At 44.9% G+C, this 21,168-nt stretch overlaps 1 protein-coding gene across 1 annotated transcript in view; it reads left to right on the top strand.

Annotated features, from left to right (window-relative positions):
* Positions 1-21,168, top strand: part of ITPR2 (inositol 1,4,5-trisphosphate receptor type 2) — a 536,947-nt gene that overhangs the window by 85,612 nt on the left and 430,167 nt on the right. The gene's annotated exons all lie outside the window — the stretch shown is intronic.

Genomic DNA, 21,168 nt, shown 5'->3' with positions numbered 1-21,168 from the left:
TGTGCACTCTGATGTAGGGTGCAGGTATCTTAACTGCTCTGTTAAAGGCCTACTCCCAAATTTGCGTTTGCTCCAGGAGAATTCATTAGTAAGGGAATTTGTTAAAAGCAGTGTTGGAAGAAATCAATCCAACTTTCTTGAGATTGGATTTGAAAGGGAGATAGATTTGCATGCTGGAGAGTTGCACAAAGACACACCTGCAGTTGCTGGGAGAGAATAAGCTGTGAGTGTCTGTGAACTTGAGCAAATGGAGAATTGTGACTGAAAATAGGACCTGGGAGAGACTTTATGGAATTTGGTTAGATGAAGCTATAACATTTATATGAGTAGCATGAAGAAGAGATGAGTCAAAGGTGTTTGGAAGTCTATGTTAGGTGGAAGTGTATGAAGTTGCCAATATTTGACTTTTTAGGTCTATAAAATCGGTAGTCTTATATGATTGCCTAAACTGCATACCTGGTTTGCTAGGGGTGACTGCTCCCAAAGATGGGTAGTGCAGACGGAGGAGTCCAGCATTTCAAGGGCAGCTATTGCACCTGTTAGGTGAGAACAGAAGGCTCGCGTTTGCATGAGCGTATTTTCTTATCTCCTAGCAGGTAGAAGAGTAAATTGCGATGTTGGGAACCAGAGAGGGAGGAAGAGAGAGGGAGAGGGAGAGGGAGGGAGGAGAAAGCTAGCAAACTTCATGACTTATTTTTATTTGAAAGCCTCAAAGTGTGTTCATGTACTGAGAGTCTGAGATGAAACAATGTGGGCTTTGACTAAGCGGTGTTTACCCAGTGTGGAGAAACACTGGGAGATGAATGACGTCTCGGCGGTTTGGCCCTGACCTGACAAGTTGCTTGGTTTTGCATTACTTGGATATTTAGCAAGAAAAAGTTATATTTTTCTTGTGAATTTGAAAGGGACTATGAGAGCACGTGTCACTCCCTTTTATATTGCTCACGTCTGTGTAGCCCTAACACTGCTACATAGCACAGTAACACTCTCAGCACCGCTCCGCTCACACACACAGACAGACTCTCGCACAGCTGGTAAGAGATCACATGAGTTGTTTGCAGAGAAAGGCAGGTCCATGCAGTAACACGCTCTTGGGTAACACCTTGCTAACCCCGGCCCTTCCTGCAGATGTGATTGGTGAGCGTAGCAGTCACATGTGGCCCGCGTGGGCCTCAATCTGAAGAAGGTAACAGCACCTCCAGCTCCCCTTGTGATGCTGTTAGCTACCAGGGGGCAGGATGGCTCTGCAGATGAAATCTCTCCCAGAAAAAGCCTTCGGTCCGGAGAGCTGAACTCCCAGGAGGCAAGACGCGCCTACTGAGTCGGCACTGGCAGCTGCTGAGGGAGGAGGAGAGTTGGCCTGTTTGCGAGCGGCTGAGTGTCAGTTGTTTCTGCTCATTTCCTATTCACACTCATGTCCAGTGCTTCCTGAACACTGCAGAGAACGCTGGCCCTGTCTTCCCCAGGCTTGGAGAATGTGGGGCATGGGGCGACGCGGAACGGGCTCATTCTGCAGGTTTCCAGCCTTGAATGCATCTTTGATCAGGTCTGCAAAGCAGCAGCTCCTGAGAGCCGTGCAGCAATGTTTATGTGTGAGTGCTGGTAGGAAGAATGGGTCTCGAGCTGTTTGGGCTCCTTCGGGAAGAGTGGAGTGACATGTTTCACAGCTGTTGACATAGTCATCGGTGGCCCCTTCCCCCTCCTAGGTGGTACTGTTGGATTAACCAAAAGATGTTTCAAGTGTGGTCTTTGCATTAAGGGGCTCACAGTCTGGTTGGGGAGATAAAAAATCTCTGCAGAAAGTAGCTAAACAGCAGCAGAAACAGGTTGTAACTGTGGTTGGTAGTTTCAGGGGCCTGAAAAGGGAGTTTCTTGTGGGCTAATGCAGCACCGTCTCTTCATGGAAGGGGGACAGTGAAAGTTTTAGAATTACATTTTAGTGAAATTGGCATGTACTGCCTATCATCAGTGCCTACACGCAGCACCGGGAGTAAGATTTAAGTGATGAGAAAGCACTTCCGTGGGGTTGTCTTTGCATAAGTAAGGTACAGCCTCTTCTGTGCTTTCTGATAGTTGTGTTCCAAAACAAACAAACAACAACACCCCACCAGAATACCACACCCTGTCTCTCTGTCTAAAGATTTCCTCGTTTTGGTTGGCTGTGTAGTGGTTCCCTGTAGAAGCCCCTGCCTCCTGCAGTGGAGGATTTTGTTAAGGAATTTCTTGCCCTTTCTGGGGGTCGTGGTTGCGGGAAGGAGTTCAAGGGCGCCTCTTGAAGCCGCGAAGGCTCCATCTCGGTGGCCATTGTTCTAACAAGCAGATGTTCAGTCCTGCAGTTAGAGCTGTAGGAAAATGGTCCTGTACCAGTTACGCAGTCATGAAAGTCTGCAGAATTTATGCCTCAAGTAAACTTCTGAGTCTGTAGCGTGGAGGGTTGCTGTCGTCCTTTGCCCAGGCTCGGGCATGCCGAGTGGGAACACGGCAGTGTGTCATCATTGGAAGAGCCACCAGCTCCTACTTAGTGAGGTCACATCTGCTTTCTGTCTGTGTTTGTTGGAGGATGAAAGGGAAGAAGCACCAGGGCTCCTTTATGCTCCTGCGTTTTTCATCTTGCAGGCGAGCGCCCGCCCAGGAGGTCTGCTGCTCCTCATTGCTGGATAGCATCAAAGCCTGTTCTGGCAGAGGCACTGCTGATCTGTGGGCAGGGTAGGCCTCTGTGACCCTGGAGGACATGTGCAGGGCTGCTACCTGGGAAAGAGTCTTGCAAAACATTTTATCTGAAAATGCACCTACCATCATTTGCCTAACTTTTAACAGAAAACTGCGGACAAGCTCTAAATAAATAAACAGCTTGCCTGCAAAATTGTTTTCCTCTGTGGTCACATCTCCCTAAGGCTCATGGTTGCGCCTGTCTTAATACTGCTGTGTAGATGGTAAGACAGCCTGGAAGAGGAAATCTTTCCTTTTGCTTTATTGTTTTTGTTCTTTTTAGGCAGATCGTAAATAGAACCCTGTTTAAGTACAGGCTGCTCTGTGTTCTCTACTTCCTGTTTATGATCCAAACTAATTCACATTTATGGTAAAAAAAAAAATCCAGATTGTACTAGAAGTTGTGGGACTTTATTCTACGTCGGTTCAGCTCTTACACTCATTTATTCATGCATGTGCCGGTTTATTCAGGAAATGTTCATTGGACAGCTGCTTGGTGCTGGGCTCATGGCATGCTGCTCATGACATACTGCATAGACAAGTAAAGCAGGACACCACGAGGGCCAGCTGGACAGGATTGCTTTTTTCCCAGCACCAGGGAAGGCCTTGTGGATATTTGAGCAGAGGTATCAAGTAGCGGCAGGGTTTGTGATGCAGAGGTCTTGGGGAGCAGGCAGAGGTGGAGAGAGCATTAACAGCCGCAGGCCTGAAGGAGGGGTGTCTAGGGTCAGCCCTGTGAGTGAGCTGGAGCTAGTGAGTGGCTGAGGAGTGACCTGCAAGGCCAGCAAGGTGGTTGCTGAGTCAGAGGCAGAGACAGCGATGGCCTGGAGGCCTCCGGAGGTGGAGCTGTGGAGGGATCTGAGTGAGGCCGTAGGCCTGAACCCTGCTGTAACAGACCTAGTATGTGGCCTGTCAGTGTAGGAGGAGACAGACTTGTTAGAGGCTATTGTTACGGTCCAAAATGAAGTGATAGGGGTTGGGATCAGATTGATGCATTGTTAGGAAATCAGGTGCTAGATTTATTTTAAATAAATTAAATAAATTTATTTTAATGACTTAAAAGTTTTATTAGTTTGGGCATAAGGTATAAGAGATGGATATCCAAGAGAGTTCTAGGATTTTTTATATGTTTTTTTAAAAAATAGTTATTTATTTGAGAGGCAAGGGGACAGGAGGGAGAGGAGGAGAAGAAAGGGAGAGGGGAAGAGGAAAACAAGACAGAGAGAGGGAGAGAGAGAGAGAGACACACACACACACACACACACACACACACACACAGAGAGACAGAGAGAGATCCATCTTCTGATTCAATCTCCAGATGCCTATAATGGCCAGGGTTGGGCCAAGCCAGAGCCAAGATTCCAAACTCAATCCAGGTCTTCCACATGGGTGACAGGAACCCAGCCACTTGAGCCATCATCTGCTGCTTCCCAGGGTCTGCATTAGCAGAAAGCTGGACTCGAGAGCTAGAAGTGCGAATCAAATCAGGTACTACGACATGACACAGGTGTCTTAATCAGTAGGCTACCTGCCCCTCTAGTATTTTTAATCTAGCTGCCTAGTTGAGTAAAATGGCTTCACTGAGCACTCACTGTACACTAGACATTCTCCTCCAGATCTCATAATGCAAAGAACCTCATTAGAATGTTATGGATTGCCGGCGCCGCGGCTCACTAGGCTAATCCTCCACCTAGCGGCGCCAGCACACTGGGTTCTAGTCCCGGTTGGGGCGCCGGATTCTGTCCCGGTTGCCCCTCTTCCAGGCCAGCTCTCTGCTATGGCCCGGGAGTGCAGTGGAGGATGGCCCAAGTGCTTGGGCCCTGCACCCCATGGGAGACCAGGATAAGTACCTGGCTCCTGCCTTCGGATCAGCGCGGTGTGCCGGCCGCAGTGGCCATTGGAGGGTGAACCAACGGCAAAAGGAAGAAGACCTTTCTTCTCTCTGTTTCTCTCTCTCACTATCCACTCTGCCTGTCCAAAAAAAAAAAAAAAAAAAAGAATGTTATGGATTAAAATTTTTTTTCTAAATAATCTGCTGAGATACTTATATTCATTAAGCATTTGAATCTTTTTTTTTTTTTTTTTTGACAGGCAGAGTGGACAGTGAGAAAGGTCTTCCTTTGCCGTTGGTTCACCCTCCAATGGCCACTGTGGCCGGCGCACCGCGCTTATCCGAAGACAGGAGCCAGGTACTTATCCTGGTCTCCCATGGGGTGCAGGGCCCAAGCACCTGGGCCATCCTCCACTGCACTCCCTGGCCACAGCAGAGAGCTGGCCTGGAAGAGGGGCAACCGGGACAGAATCCGGTGCCCCGACCGGTACTAGAACCCGGTGTGCCGGCGCCGCAAGGCGTAAGGATTAGCCTAGTGAGCCGCGGCGCCGGCCCACATTTGAATCTTAAGTATAGACTTAAGTGTACAATATTTTTATAGTAGTTTCTTTTTTAAAGATTTTATTTATTTATTTGAGAGGTAGAGTTACAGACAAAGAAAAGGAGAGACAGTTGAGAAAGTTTTTCCTTCTGCTGGTTCACTCCCCAAATGGTCTTAAAGGCCAGAGCTGGCCCATCTGAAGCAGGAGCCAGGAGCTTCTTTGGTCACCCTTTGGGTGCAGGGGCCCAAGGACTTGGGCCATCTTCTACTGCTTTTCTAGACCATAGCAAAGCTTAAGTATACCTTTTGTAAGCTTAAAGCCACTTAGGTCAAGATGTAAAACATTTTCTGTGCTACAGAGATACCTCTGCTGTGGGTAAACACAGTGTCCATACCACCATTCACGGTTTTGTTTTCAAAATTCATAAAAATGGAACCATACTCTTCTTTTTTTTAATTACTTTTTTTAACTGACCTAATCCACATCATAAAACTCACTTTTATGAATTCTGGTTGTTTTTAGTACATTTACAAGTTTGAGCAATCATCACTCCCCTCTAATTCTGGAACTTTCCTGGCATCCTCCAGGATCCTTCCTCAGTCTCCCCTGCCCCTGGCCCTGGCCACCACCACTCTGCTTTCCATCCCTCTGGATTTGTGTATTCTGACCGTTTCATGCCCAGGAAACCACCCATATGTGACCTTAGTGAGAATGTTCTCAAGGTTTATCCATGTTTCACATGAATCAGTACATCATTCCTTTTGAAGACTGAATACTGTTCCATGTTTTATTTATCAATCTCTGGGCTAAAAGATGTTTTATCTTTTTGTCTGTTATGGATAATGAGCCTATAAACATTGATGTACTGGGTTTTAAAAAATGTTCATTTATTTATTTTCATCTCCTTGAAAGGCAGGGGGCTAGGGGCGGACAGAGAGAGATCTTCCACGCCCTGTTGCACTCCCCAAATACCTGCAACAGTCAGGTTTGGACCAGGCCCAAGGCTGGATCCTGAAATTCAATCTGGGTGTCCCGTTTGGGTGACAGGGACCCAGCTGCACGAGCCACCACCTGCCGTCTCCCAGGATGCATCAGCAGAACTGGCTGAGAAGCTGGCCTGCTCAGACTCTAACTGGCACTCATGTGGGCTGCAGAAGTCCCAGAGCATTGGCTGAACCCGTTGCAGCCCTAAGCCTGTCCCCATGTACAGCTTTTGAATGTGGACCTGATAGGTTTTTAATTCTCTTGAGTGCATATACTCAGGAATGACAGGAATATACTCTCTGTGACTGACTTCCGCTGTTTGACCTGATGTGTATGTAATTAATTTATGTTGTTGCATGTAGCAGAAGTTTATCCTTTTCCGCTACGTTTTGGGATTCCATTTAGTGAACACACCACCATTTATTTATGCTTTATCAGCCGACGGGCATTCAGGTTGTTTCCAATTTGCAGCTGCTGTGAAAAACTGCTGTGTCATGCTTTGCACACCTTTCGGTACAGAGGCACTCAAGTCCCTCTGGTAAAGACACAGAAGGGCAATGGCTGGCTCCTTTATCTTATTCTGTGCCTGTCCTCTTTGGGGCTGGGCCCTCCCTGGTCAGTGGTTGCAGCTGAGACAGATGCCTCTTGTAGGCCTGCGCATGGTCTCCCTGCCTGGCTTCATATTTAGGACTGACTTCTCTCCTTGCTGTTTCCTCTAAAGCATCTGCTAAGAACTCTCTCCTTTCTTAGTGTTTCTTCTTGTGTTTTGCAAAGCAGAGGTCAGCTTGTGTGTCCTGTGACTCACTGTGTACAAGTGTGGGCTGAGGGTCCCTGCTCAGGTGTGATGGCACACTCCTTTACAGGGGGTACTCTTCACGGATAGGGGCCAGCCCTCTGGTATAGCGGGTAAAGCCGCTGCTTGTGGTGTCGGCATCACAAGTCCCGGCTGCTTCACTTCCCATCCAGCTCTCTGCTATGGCCTGGGAAAGCAGTGGAAGATGGCCCAACCCCCTGGCCTCCTGTACCTAGGAGGGAGATCCAGAAGAAGCTTCAGGCTCCTGGCCTTGGATTGGCACAGCTCTGGCCATTGCAGCCATTTGGGGAGTGAACCAATGGATGGAAGACCCCCACCCCCCACCCCCCCAGCCTTGGCCTCGGCCTCTCTGTAACTCTGCCTTTCAAATAAATAAATCTGTGAAAAAAAAAAAAAAAGAAACGGATAACTGCTGTGTGCCCTCCTGTAGAAGAATGCACACAACACCCCCACACACTGACTTCTCATACTTTTTAGGTGGTTGCGAACCTCTATGAGTCCAAGCACTAGGGATTCATGGTTCCTAGATTAAGATGATGATTCTTCTTAAAAAAGATTCTTCTTCTTCTTTACCTGTAATACTTTCATATTAAAAAGAGATTTCCTGACTTTAAAAGCTGTCACTGTGATCTGACAGGACTATTTATGCATTGATGTGCATACAGCTGGCTAGTACAACATTTCAGTTAGAGGAATAAAGTGGAAAGCTCCATTATACAGCCTAGTGACTATAGCTAATAACACTGTACTGCTGTGTACTTGAAAATCGCTGAGAGAGTAGATTTTTAAATGTCCTTACCAAACACAAAAAAGTATATAAGGTAATGCATATATTAATTTAATCATTCCACTGTGTGTGTGTGTGTGTGTGTGTGTGAGAGAGAGAGAGAGAGAGAGAGAGAGAGAGAGAGAGAGAATCTCCCATCTGCTAATACACTGAGCAGATGTCTTTAACACATATGGACTGGCTGGAGCCAGGAGCCCAGAACTCAGTCTAGCTCTCCTGTGTGGCTGACAGGGACCAAACTACTTGAGGCTGTGCATTAGCGGGAAGCTGGAATTGGAAGCGGAGCTTTCAGTCTGATATGAGATGCTGGCGTCTTAACTGCCCAGCCAAATGCTTGCCCCAAGAAAAGTAATTTTAATTGTTGTGGGATTCTCATTGTTCTCAGTTTGAGAGGTTTTTCTAGTTTCTAACCCAAGGTGAAGATGAAGACATTTCTCTTGGGCGGGGTTTGCAGGCTGAGAAGGTACCACTGGCTGCAGGCATGGCCTGGAGCCCCCTCAGCTGGGTTCCTGTCTCATTCTTTAATGGATGCCGTTGAAATGAGTTCCTTGGGAGAGAACAGGCAAATGCTAAATGAAGCAGATAATTAAATGACCTTTTCTAAATGTGAACTTGAAAATAATTTGATGACAATGATAGCAGAAGTACCTGTGACTCATTCTCATTCTTCGCTCCTTTCCCCTAAAACAGAAAGAGAAACTGCATGGTTACAGTCTGCACTCACTGTTTGAAACTTTGTTCTATGCTTTTCGTTATAAGAACAAATTTGGGCTTCTTCCAGGAGGCAGTGTAGCCTGGTTACAAGGTTCTAATACATAGTCCATAATCAATTAAATTGCTTTTTCTGCAAAAAGTGAGACGTTTTATTTAGAAACTTATTGCTCTAAGAGTTTAATAAAAATAATAAAAGGAACAAAGTAAAATCATTTTCCCTTCTCTCCAACACCCACTCCGATTCCTCAGGGACAGCAGATAACAGATGGTGCCCAGGCTCTTCACTGTGAAGCATGCTGTTGAGTTTGTCACCTGGGATCTCGCTGTCCAGTGTGTGTGCAGCTTGCCTTTCCCCTTGGCGATGCGTCACACACGTCCTTCTGTGTGCCCCAGGGGTCTTCAACAAGTTCCTGGGAGATGTGTATTATGAAAAAAACTGTGCAGTTAGATTTCAAATTTTTTTCACCAAAATAAATTTATTTTTTTAAAAAAAGATTTATTTATTTTATTTGAAAGTCAGAGTTAGAGAGAGAAGGAGAGGCAGAAAGAGAGAGGGCGAGATCTTCCATCCCCTGGTTCACTCCCCATTTGGCCACAATGGCTGGAGCTTTGCTGATCTGAAGCCAGGAGCCAGGAGCTTCTTTGGGGTCTCCTATGCTGGTGCAGGGGCCCAAGGATTTGAGCCATCTTGTACTGTTTCCAGCACCATAGCAGAGAGCTGGATTGGGAGTGGAGCAGCTGGGACTTGAACTGGTGCCCATACGGGATGCTGGCACTGTAGGTGGTAGCTTTACCTGCTACACCACAGTACCAGCCCCCAATATATTTCTTTTAAAAGTTTCTTTCTCACTTTCTGTCTTTCTGAGAGAGAGAGAGAGAGAAGGAGAGAGAGAGAGAGTGCACTCCATCCTTAGGTTTACTCTCCAGATGCCTTCAGTGGTCATGGATGGACTTAGGGCTACAATTCGAAGCTGGAAATTTAACCAGGTCTCCTGTGTGGTTGGCGGGAACTTAAACCCTGGAGCCATCACCGCCTCCTCTCAGGGTCTGAGTGTAGGAAGCTGGAATTAGGAGTTGGAGCTGGGAATCAAACCTGCATACGGTGATGTCAGAAGTGGGCATCTGAACAGGATTCTTCACTGTCTGGTCCAAGGCTCTCCCCTAAATTTATGGCTTACTTCCATTTTCCATGAAGTTTTAAGTGTGCTCAAATGTTGATTGTCCTTTTTTCCTCTCTTGTTTAGTGCTCATTTTCCTTTATCTTCCACTTTGTAGAGTAATAAAGTTCTACTGTAACCTCCAAAGCTGACCAGTAAGTGTTTTAAAAAAATAATTGTGAACTCATGATTGAACATATTTGGTGTGCATTCATGCAGTGGGTTCTTTAATCTTGATGATCAGATAGTCATTTCTTTTCTCCAAGGTCAGATAGTCTCATCCCTTTCTTCTGTTTGAGCTACCCCAGACTTTGTTGACAAACTCACTTTTGTTTGTGATAAAGTATTTTGAGGTATTCTCTTCTCCATGTTAAATTAAGCTGTGGATTAAGCCCAACTTTTATTGGGTACTGTGTTTAGGAAAGTTTAACTCACTGTATTTAACCAGCTTTACCTGCTGTACCCCTGGGTGCATCCTGTCCGTCAGTCACCAAATCTTTTTGAGAGCTACCACGTGGAAGAAAGTCCGCTAGATCCTGTGATACAGCAAACAAGTCACCCCAGTGTTCCTGCAGGCCAGACAAACAATTAAAGTTTGTTGTTTATATTAAGAATACTTATGAGCAACCACTGATCCATTGAAAAGTAAGCCATGGAGAGCTGTATACAAACAGACTCATTTTTTCCAGTTTTTTTGGTACAGTAATTTGCATAGCATAAAATCTCCTCATTTTAAGTGTTCACTGACTGTTGGTGAATATCTAGCTGTGCAGCCGACCCTGTGACCACACTTGCCCCACCCCCTAAATTCCTTTGTGCCCCTGTCTAGTTAGTTCTTTTCACCACCCTAGTTCTGGTAACCATAGATCTTCTTTTGGATACTACAGTTTTGCGGTTTTTTTTTTTTTTTTCATATAAATTGGGTCATGTGGTGCAAGGTCTTTTGCATCTGGCTTCTTTTGCTTAATGTGACATATCCCAGATTTTTTCATGCTATTGTGTTTGTCAGAAATTTGTTCCCTTTCTTTTTTCTTGGCTGAGTGGTGTTCTGTTGCATGGATGTGTTACTACATGTGGACTTGAATGCTTGAGTTGTATTGCCCTCACCCTTTTTGGCTTTATGAATAATGATGAGTGTTGCTTACCAGGCTTAGTGTAGACATGTTTTAATTCTCCTGGGTTAATATCTTGGAATGAGATTACTGGATCATACAGTGAGTGTATACTTAACTTTTAAACTACTAAAATGTTCTCCAAAGTAGATGAACCACTTTGTGTTCAAATGACTCACTTGTAAGGGTTAACAGTTGCTGCAGATACTTACCAGCACATCACACTGTCATTCTTTTTAGTTTTTGCCATTCTAGTGGACATGCAGTGGTATATAATTGTTGTTTTAATTTGCATTTCTCTAACTATGAATGATTTTGAGCACTATTTATGAGCTTGTTTGGCTTTCATGTATATTTTTAGTAACATGTCCAATCTTATTGGATTGTGTGTCTTCTTTTATTGAATTCTAAGACTACTTTGTATACTCTAGACCCAAAATCTGTTAGATATATAAGTATGTATATTTTGCATTTTATTTTAAGTTGAATTTTGTTAACAAAAATGCCCCACTTAGCTACGTTTTTGTTTAAAATACAAAAGACATAAACTCATGTAAAGAAAATACTCATACTTTTTTTAGGACAATTTTAGAATCACAAAAAGGAGAGAAAGAAAAGTACAGTGAAAGTTCAGGGGACAGAAGAAGGAAGTTCTGGGGAAGAAGGGAAATGAGAGAGTGTGAAAGGAAGAAAATGATTAGGAAAGAGAGCTGAGGATGACACCACAGAGAGAGGGAGGATGTAAGGAGTGGAGGACGGAACAGCCAACCAGTCAGTTACAGCCGTGGAGTAAATGAAAACAGGTGTGAGAAGAGACGAGCAGCAAATGAGGCAGCCACTGTTGTCATTCTGTGTCCTGCCTCCTGCTCCAGGCACCCAGCCGTCTCTCTCAGTGGCCTGCTGCCCCTCCTCTCACATCCCAGCTCCACCTTCCACACACACGCAGGCTGGATTGTGTGCCTTCTGCCTCTGGTGTCTGAAAGCATACACTCTGGAGTATGGGCTCTGCCACCTGCAAGGTCCGTGACCCTGGGCAGGGGCTCATCTCAGGTGTAGTTCCAGTGTCTGACCGATGGGAAGGACACTAATACATGTCTTGGAGTTTTCCGTGGAGATCAAAGAAACCCTTTTATAGAAAGCTTTTATCATTGTACCTGGTGTGTAGTGTTTGGTTGTTAAATATCACAGCTGCTGTTTGTGTGTGCATCTGTGTTGGGTAAAAAGGTTTTTTTTGTTTGTTTATAATTCTTTCTTTGGCTGTTCATCTTTTAAAAATTTTTATTTGTTTTTATTTGAAAGGCAGACACACACACACACACACACACACAGAGAGAGAGAGAGAGAGAGAGAGAGAGAGAGAGAGAAATCTCTCTCCCCAACGTCCCAGATGCCTACAGTAGTGGAAACTGGGTGGGGCCAGGCTGAAGAAAGGAACCAGGAACTCAGTCCAGGTCTCCCATGTGGTTGGCAGGGGCCCAACCATTTGAGCTGTCACCTACTACCCCTAGAAAGCACATTAACAGGAAGCTGGAATGGGAAGCAGAGCTGAGATGGAAACTCAGGCGCTTAGATATGGAATATGGGCGTTAGAAGTGACATCTCAAGTGCTGACCAAGTGCCTGCCTCCTCCCCCATCCTCTTCTAATCTGGGTACAATTTACCAAACTAAAATTTTAAGTGAGAAATATCACAACAAGCGTCATGCTCCCGAAGCTCCAAGATGTAAACACAGTTGTGTTTGTTCATCTGCAGGGTCACGTTGGAAGTAATAATAATGAATATTTACACAGTGCTTGAACATAGAACATTTCCATATCCCACTGACCAATAGTAGCAGCAGACTTGTAGGGTCCTGGCCTAGAACTTCCTGGTTTCTGTAGTACTGAGATGCCCGGCCAAACCACAGACCGATACATACAGCTGAGGCAGATGACCTGGGCTTTCTGTGTGAATACAGCATGTGAATTCTGTCCCTCTCCCTCCTGCCAGTCAGCTCTGCCGCAATTCAGTTCGCATCCAAAGTTGCCATCCTTGCCCACGCGAGCTCCTGGTGCACACCTTGTCAGCGGTCTCCACCTCAGGTTGCTGAAGCAGTTTTCTTGCCAGTGAGTGATTTGTAGTTTTTGGATTTCTTCCAATTGTTGGCAAGTTTTCCTTTCCATTAGACAAAAAGTTGCTTCGATCCTGGATCAATACAAGGCAAACACTTTTCTTCTCCCTTTTGTATAGACCTTCAGCAACGTGAAATGAGATTGTGGTCTTTGTCTTCTCCGTGTTGTGCGATGTTTCTCAGTTCCTACTGTTGCCCTCCAGAGACCATGACGTTCTGTTTCCTGCTTTCCCATTTGCCCAGCTTTGGGCGCGGGCTGACTTGTTCAGCGGCCACTTAGAGCACCTGAAACGGAGCCCCCACTCGGGATGCACTCCTCCTCCTCTGGTTAGTTCCAGTTCTGTGAAGCAGCAGCAGCTGTTCAGGTGCGACAGCACAGTGTTCATGGCTGGAATTGGGAGCAGCTGAGTCCTTATTCTCCAAGCCTTTCCTGTTCCCTTTGCCCTCTTGGTTCCACTTCCATTGAATTTTGTTTCATTCCATTCGGAAATCCTGGTTGAAACCAAGTAAGTTGATTTCAGACCTGGTTTGTGTTGTTCACTGATTTCTCAACTCTCTGTAGATGCTTCTTGTTGGTAATAACCAAATTTACATCAGTAATGACAAATGGGACACCATGATCCTTTTATTCTTATGGACAGATGCTCCTCACAGAAGAGCTAACGTAGCCATCTAATTTGCTTTTAGGTTTCCCATTGAGAACAGCTATTAATTCAGTACTAGGACATTGATTAGCAAGCACTTCTTCAATATGAGTATCTCCATTATATAACTACGACTTGGCATAAAATATACTCTGCTAGACTTTTCATTAAAAAATTTAGGCCAGGAGTTATTACTGTCATGATAAACCCAGTTTAAAAAGGCAAGCTTACCTCTATAAAGTTAATTTATCTGAATTAACAGTTTGCTTATTGACCTATTAGAGCATTGTATGTTCCATGTGTCTCTGCCTCACTGCTGTGTTCACAGTTAAGAACTCCAGAGTCTCCTTCTGACCTATATTTGCATCCTTGTAGGAAAATTTTAGCATCTTGGGATTTGAAATCAGGGAATGTTAGAGTATCATGTATTTGAATTTCAGTGAGCATACCCAGGTATATTTTTTGAAGCTTTAATTTGGTAAATATAAGATATTTTCTATTTAATCATGAATATGGATTTTGGCTAGAGATTGATATGAAGGTTAATTCTAAAAATGAAGTCTTTAAGCTAGATCTTTATAATGTGAGGTGTTGTGTTGTCATTTATAAAACTAATGCTTGCCTGCAAAGGTTTGTAGTGAAATGAGGTAATGTGTATCATGATCTTTGCTATACAGGAGACACTAGAAATATATACTTACGTATAAACATTTTGTGAAATAGTATAAAAATTATATGTGCATATATGTAAACACAGCCATGTATATGTCTGAATACATGTATAAATTTACTTCCTTTTTTATATCTGATATCTGTGTAATAGAACTTAAAGACTTGCTTTTTGATTTCTAAATAAGTATACTTATTATATTAACATGCACATTGAGAAAGAGAAAATTAATTTAAAAATATATATCTTTCTGAAAGCGAGTTCCACTGATGTCTAGTGTAATGATTTGCTTAGTGCTGAAATTCAGACACAAGAATATAAATTAGCATTAGTGCATTTGAACTTTATTTTTCCTCTATGTTCCGCATGAGCAAACAATACATTTTCATTTATTCCTGAGTACTTACCCATTAATGTATGAATCAGGTAATTAATCTCTTTGAGACCAAGATTTTGTAACTTTCTTATTGATGTTTTAGTACTTATTTAATTGTATACACACATTTGGCATATTTCCCATGAAAAAATGTTCATTAGTTTCTTTTGAAGTATGTTAACTATTGCACATATGTATATATTTATCTTCATAATATTTCTTTGGAAGTTGTGTTCTGTTGCAAGACTGGTAGTGTAAGAGCTGAGGCATATCTTCCACTGTCTACATGCTGAATATGTTATTTTTTTAAAGATTTTTATTTATTTTACTTGAAAGTTGCAGTTACACAGAGAGAGAAGGAGAGGCAGAGAGAGAAAGAAGGAGAGAGAAGTCTTCCATCTGCTGGTTCACTCCCCAGATGGCCACAACGCCCAGAGCTTTGCCGATCCAAAGCCAGGAGCCAGGAGCTTCTTCCAGGTCTCCTCTGCCGGTGCCAGCACTGCAGGCTGTGGCTGTACCCACTACACCACAGTGCCGGCCCCTGCTGAATACATTATTAAGTGCTGTAATGAATGCTTTCACAGTTCAGTCTTTAATTGACTAAAATTACATTTATTATAGGAAAGAGGTGTTTTGAGTGTTTGGTGAGAAAAATGGCCTATTTTAAGGACTTTCTGCTGTGTGTGGAGGGAAGTCAGCTTTCCTCTAGGTGGCCTCGAGGTGTTCCTGTGGAATTAGGACCAGCGTCCAGAATGAGACAGGTTCTGCCTCAACACGACAAACCTGCCTCCACATGTGCACAGCCAGCGGCACATGTGTTGAGTTCAGAGAATCTCGGCTCAAATTCCAGCTCTGGTCCTCGCCAATTTAGGGACTTATAAAAGGTCTCAGTTTCCTTCTCTGGAACATGGAGTTAAAAAAGACAGCAGCAACCGGCTAGCAGTCAAGTGTGTGTGGGGATCCCGTGGTCTCAATGGGAGAACCATCTGTGGTTTACAGAGCGTTCTTTGTGCCTAAAGGATACTGGGGCCTTAAGATCTTTCCCCCAGAGGCTGAGCAGCCACTCAGGGTGAGTGTTCCAGCATCCTGTGTGTGGTTGAACTTGTTCATATGTAGAATGTGTTTTCATTTAGCGATTCTATCATCAAGAGCCAAGGCAACTCACTTTCTGAGTTTTTGCATATTTATCACAGGGAAGGGAAAGGTCAGATTTTATCTGGGGTCCTTCTGAGTTCTCACATTCAGTTTACAAGACTGAGGCGAAGGCCATCTCTCTTCCTCTTGGGTGCTAAACCAGGTGAAGTCAGCTCCGGGATGTCCCACGTTGGGTGAGCCCCAAGGCTGCCCACCCTGTGTGTGTGGAATTTTCACGTTTCTTAAAAGACGCGATGGACTCCCTGGCTGTGCTCCCGAACACACGGTAATGCATTCACTCTGCTGGCTAAGATGGGGCCATGGACCTTTGGTTTGAAATCTCCGTGCTAAAACGAAACAAAACATACTCCTTTCTTTTTTTCTTTTTCTTCTTTCTTTCTTTCTTTCTTTCTTTCTTTCTTTCTTTCTTTCTTTCTTTCTTTCTTTCTTTCTTTCTTTCTTTCGCAGGCAGAGTGGACAGTGAGAGAGAGAGAGACAGAGAGAAAGGTCTTCCTTTGCCATTGGTTCACCCTCCAATGGCCGCTGCGGCCGGCGCACCGCGCTGATCCGATGGCAGGAGCCAGGTGCCTCTCCTGGTCTCCCATGGGGTGCAGGGCCCAAGTGCTTGGGCCATCCTCCACTGCACTCCCTGGCCACAGCAGAGAGCTGGCCTGGAAGAGGGGCAACCGGGACAGAATCCAGCGCCCCGACCGGGACTAGAACCCGATGTGCCGGTGCTGCAAGGCGGAGGATTAGCCTAGTGAACCATGGCGCCGGCCAAAACATACTCCTTTCTAAAACCTATAAACATCAAGCATTTCATCCAAGCACTGTGTTTCAAGATGCGTTTCTTAGAGCAACCTAAAAGCAAGAAAACCAAAACCAACCAAACAAACAAGCAAACAAAACCAGATTTGTGGTATTTTCGCTTAATGAATGCACCCCTGCCTGTGATGGGTCTGCATTCTGATTGCTGGTGTCTGGAGGCCCTTATCTGCCTGTCACTTCCCCTGGGGAGACTCTGGTTACCACTTCGCATTTTATCACTGGCAAAGCACTAGCCTGCTCTTGGGTTACAGAGGCCATTGTTGCCATTGAACTCTGTGACATCCTTTCTATATAAAGAAAGAATCCTCCCGCATCCTCTCCCTCCCCACCTTCCCCCATGTAAAGGTAATAAAGTCCTCAGTAACCAGGTTGCCAGTAGGTAGTCAATAGGTATTGAGGTCATTTTACAAGCTACCCTCCCTCTCTCCTTGGGATAGGCACTGGCTGAGGGTTTAATGTGCTTCCCCTCACTTAAATCATAGTAGGAGAATTGAGAAAGTGAGTTCTCTTTCCACCATTACCAAGATGTCCCTGAACTTCACCTGTGACAGCGCTGAGGTTCTGAAGTCAGTTTCTAGGTGCAGAGACTCTGCATGATGTTGTGGAAAGTGACTTTCCGGTACAGAGCAGAACGTGGTGGGTGTTGCAAGTGGAGGTTTAGATTTGGTTCCTGCCGGATTTATATGAAATCACATGGGAAAGTGGGTTCTTTGATGTCACAGTGCTCCCTGCCCTGGATTTTATGTCCCTGCCACTTGAATGGCTTTTGTATTTTTTCCTTCTATTAGTATTTGTAAGCAGGCTAAAAAGCCAGCAGTTCCTTCCATTTGAAACGATTACATCTGGGAAGCTTAATTTCCTGACACAGTTGTAAAAATAAAAAAGTGCTCTTCCTAAGCCATTGTTCTTGTAATATTGCCTGACTGTACGTATTATGTCTCGTTGGACTTCTGCAGTTCTGCGAAATTGTTGGCCCCAGGTCTAAAGGCTACACTTTTTGGAAATTTCACTCAAATTATTTTCTTTTATTTGTGCTTCTGTTGCTTACCCTAGGAGGTGAATGCCTGTTTTTTTTTTTTTTTTAAATTTTCTGGAGTTGTGAAATGCTGATAAGGTTTCTGTGAGCTAATTAAAACATAATTCAGACAGGATTTCCAATTTGAGCCCCCAACACCTTTTTCTTAGCAGTCCAGTCTACACGGCCGCCATTACGAGACCAAATGGAATCCAAGAGCTGATTCCAGAACAGGGCTGGCTGTGAAACAGCTGACTTGCTGAATTGCTGCTGCCAGAGGACACTTCATTGTCAGAGGCGCTGGTGATAGCACCTGCATGTTTTCAAAGATGCTCTGAGGTCATGCAACTCGCCATCCTGTTGCAGAGACTTTGAGGATTTTATACGCAAGCGCCTCATGGTGTCTTTCAACAAAGGGCAACACCGTGTTAATTGGGAACCCTCGGTGTGCGTTCCGGTTTAATCTGGAAATTCTCTGTTTTGCTGCTCCTTGCTGAGGTATCTGTGATGGTTTAGTCATCTTTTATTCTTGGTGAGGCAGTTGCTGAAAGGATGAGACGGTATGAACCCTAATACCTTGCATTTATAAGTTGGCCTGAAAGTTCCCAGGAAGTTTCCCGGGATTATCTCTTTGTGCATGTCAGCATCCCTGTGACAGGCGTGGAGGTGTTATTCACACTCTGGTGAAGTACATTTGAAATCAGACAAAGTGTGTGAGCAGCCCAAGACCAGGCGATTTTTGCTCTTTATGTGTTCTAAAGGAGGCAGAGAATGAACACACACATCCTTGCCACTACGGATAGAAGTTTTGGTATAGACAAACGTGTACGCCCTGCGTTCCCCTCTTCCCAGCACAACAGCCCTTGGCGTTGGTTCCCATGCAGAAGCAGATTGGCTATTTTATTTTTTTTAAAGTTTTTCTTTTTTTTTTTTTTTAAGATTTATTTTATTGGGGCGGGTGCTGTGGCGCAGTGGGTTAAACCCTGGCCTGAAGTGCCGGTATCCCATCTGTGCACTGGTTCAAGACCCAGCTGCTCCCCTTCCAATCAAGCTCTGCTGTGGCCTGGGAAAGCAGTAGAAGATGGCCTAAATCCTTAGACCCTACACCCACCTGGGAGATCTGGAAGAAGTCTCCTGGCTCCTGGCTTTAGATTGGCACAGCTCTGGCCATTGTGGCCATTATGGTCATAGATTGGTCAGCCCCTTGGTTCAGCTGCTTTCTTTCAAGTCCATGACTACCCTAAAACTCTGTCGCACTGCACTTCTGAACGCCGCTCTCATCACTCTCACAGTGAGCTCTTGTACCCATCTGGTCTCGTGCCCTCGGCGCCTTTCTCCTGCTCTCATTAGAATTCACGGTTTTCCAGGGCTGGAGCCCCTCATCCTTAGTCTGCAGGGTAACCCCACGGGTCCTGACTCAGCTCCCATCTCCAGGTTCTTCTCACGGCCCAGTGGGCAGTTTCCCTGCACGGAGAGCCGGGGCCTGGCCTTTCTGCTCTGCCTTTGTACCTGGCCTTGACTCAGCTGCGAGCACCCACCCCTCTGCGCTTTCTTTCGGACCGCAGGCCTGTGTGCTGCATTACTACTGGTTCTTGAACGTTTGGCCTTTCTTCTCCTTTGGGAAGCCTTTTCTGACCTCCCGTGCCTGGTCTGGTTGGCTGCACACATCTCTGCCTCGCAGCACCTTCCTGAGCTCCCCTGGGAAACTTGAAGGAGACGGAGCAGCTCCGGGCCGGACGCCTCCCAGGGACAGCCACAGGGTCCCCAGTGCTTGGCTCTGACGGAGTCCATTTATTTGCTGCCACCCAGCAGTGCTGTTAAGTAGCAGGGCTTCTAGGTGATCTAGAAATGAGGACAGCTGTCTTCTCTGTCGAAGGAGCATTTCCTAACGCACTTGTTTAGGGAGCTGTAGTCAGGGAGGACCACGGCGGTTCTGTTTTTTTGTTTTTTGTTTTTGTTTTTTTTCCCATACACGAATGAATTCACAGAGGCACACTGTAGATGTCGGAGGTCTGTTCGGCCTGAGCGGGGCTGCAGGGTGTTGTAACTTGCCCGACACCAGGTAGTGAAACAATCTGCTGCTTTAGACTGGGACCGCTGCGTATCTGTGCTCCAGCACATTCGCGTAGTTCTCCTCCTAGCTGCTAACATGCCGGAAGTCGTCTCCAGGGCTTGCCAAGAAAAGCATTTTTCAGATGGAGGGTTTTGGTTTTCACACTCATGTGACAAGTGGTGATTCCTGTCATTAAAATTGCCTCGGTTCCTCTGCCTACTCTTAGCAGATAGAAGTCTCTCTTTTCTCTTCCTGTAAAATATTTGCACCTTTTAAACTAGAAATTAAGAACTAGTATTCCCTAACCCTGTGTGTACGTGTGGGAGAGGGGGAATTAATAGAATTTGTGTTTATGGGTATAAGGCGTAATATTATTTCTTAGGATTCTCTTTTAAATTCACTATTAAAAATAAAATTGTTTTGATTAGCATGTAATACTTTTACATTTTTATGGGGTGCAATGCAGTATTTCAACACTAAGTGTATCCAACCTGGCAACTAGCAGTTGCATTTCCTTTCCTTTTCTTTTTTTTTTTTTTTTAAAGATTTATTTTATTTATTTGAAAGTCAGAGTTACAGAGTGAGGTAGAGACAGAGAGAGAGGTCTTCCATCTACTGGTTCACGCCCCAGATGGCTGCAATGGCCGGAGCTGTGCCGATCCAAAGCCAGGATCCAGAGCTTCTTCGTGTCTCCCACATGGGTGCAGGGGCCCAAGGACTTGGGCCATCTTCCTCTGCTTTCCCAGGCCATAGCAGAGAGCTGGATCAGAAGAGGAGCAGCCGATGCTAGAACCGGCGCCCGTGTGGGGTGCCGGTGTTTCAGGCCACGGCTTTAACCCACTGTGCCACAGTGCTGGCCCCTCCTTTTCTTTTTGCTTGACATGTTCTGGAAGCCCTTTTCCAGTTCTTTTTTAAATTTTTTTAAAAGATTTATTTATTTGAAAGGCAGAGTGGCAGAGAGAGAGGGAGTGACAAAGAAAGGGTGATCTTCCATCCACTGGTTCTTCCCCTAAATGGCCACAACAACCATGAGTGGGCCAGGGTGAAACAGGAGCCAGAGATTCCATTTGGGTCTCTTAGATGGGTGGCAGGGGCCCACATACTTGTGCCATAATCTTCTGCCTTTCCAAGCACCTTAGCGGGGCTCTGGATAGCAGGTGGAACAACTGGGACTTGAACTGGCACTCTGCTATGGGATGCTGGTGTCACAAGCAGCGGCTAAAACTGCTGTGCCACCCCTGGCCCCTCTTTTCTAGTTCTTAATCTAGTGTAATATCGGTTGTTGTGAACCCTCCTGTGCTGTGGAACTTGAGGGAGAACCTGTTATTTCTGTGTTTAGGTACCTGTTGTCCACCCTCCATCCAGCCCCTACCCCACCCCTCCCCAGCATCTGGTCATTTACAGTCATATTTCTTGGTTATCTATGATATTTAAACCAGAAGAAAATGAAATTTGAAAAAGATCAAATCTTTTAAAATATAACTAATTTTACAGAAATTTTTAAGAGAATGGAACAAATATATGTTATAGTCAATAATGTGACTAAAATGGATATTTAAGTTGAGTGAGTTTTGTTTTTGTAATAAACATTTGAAAAATGAGAATTATTCCAAGTATTAATGTATCAAATACAATAAATTTGTTATATTGAATCCAAAAAGTTTTTGTGAGAAAAATGAAAATGATAT

The sequence above is a fragment of the Oryctolagus cuniculus genome, chromosome 9, assembly GCF_964237555.1.
Source record: "Oryctolagus cuniculus chromosome 9, mOryCun1.1, whole genome shotgun sequence".
Taxonomy (NCBI): domain Eukaryota; kingdom Metazoa; phylum Chordata; class Mammalia; order Lagomorpha; family Leporidae; genus Oryctolagus; species Oryctolagus cuniculus.
This window is presented reverse-complemented; position numbering and strand designations above follow the sequence as displayed.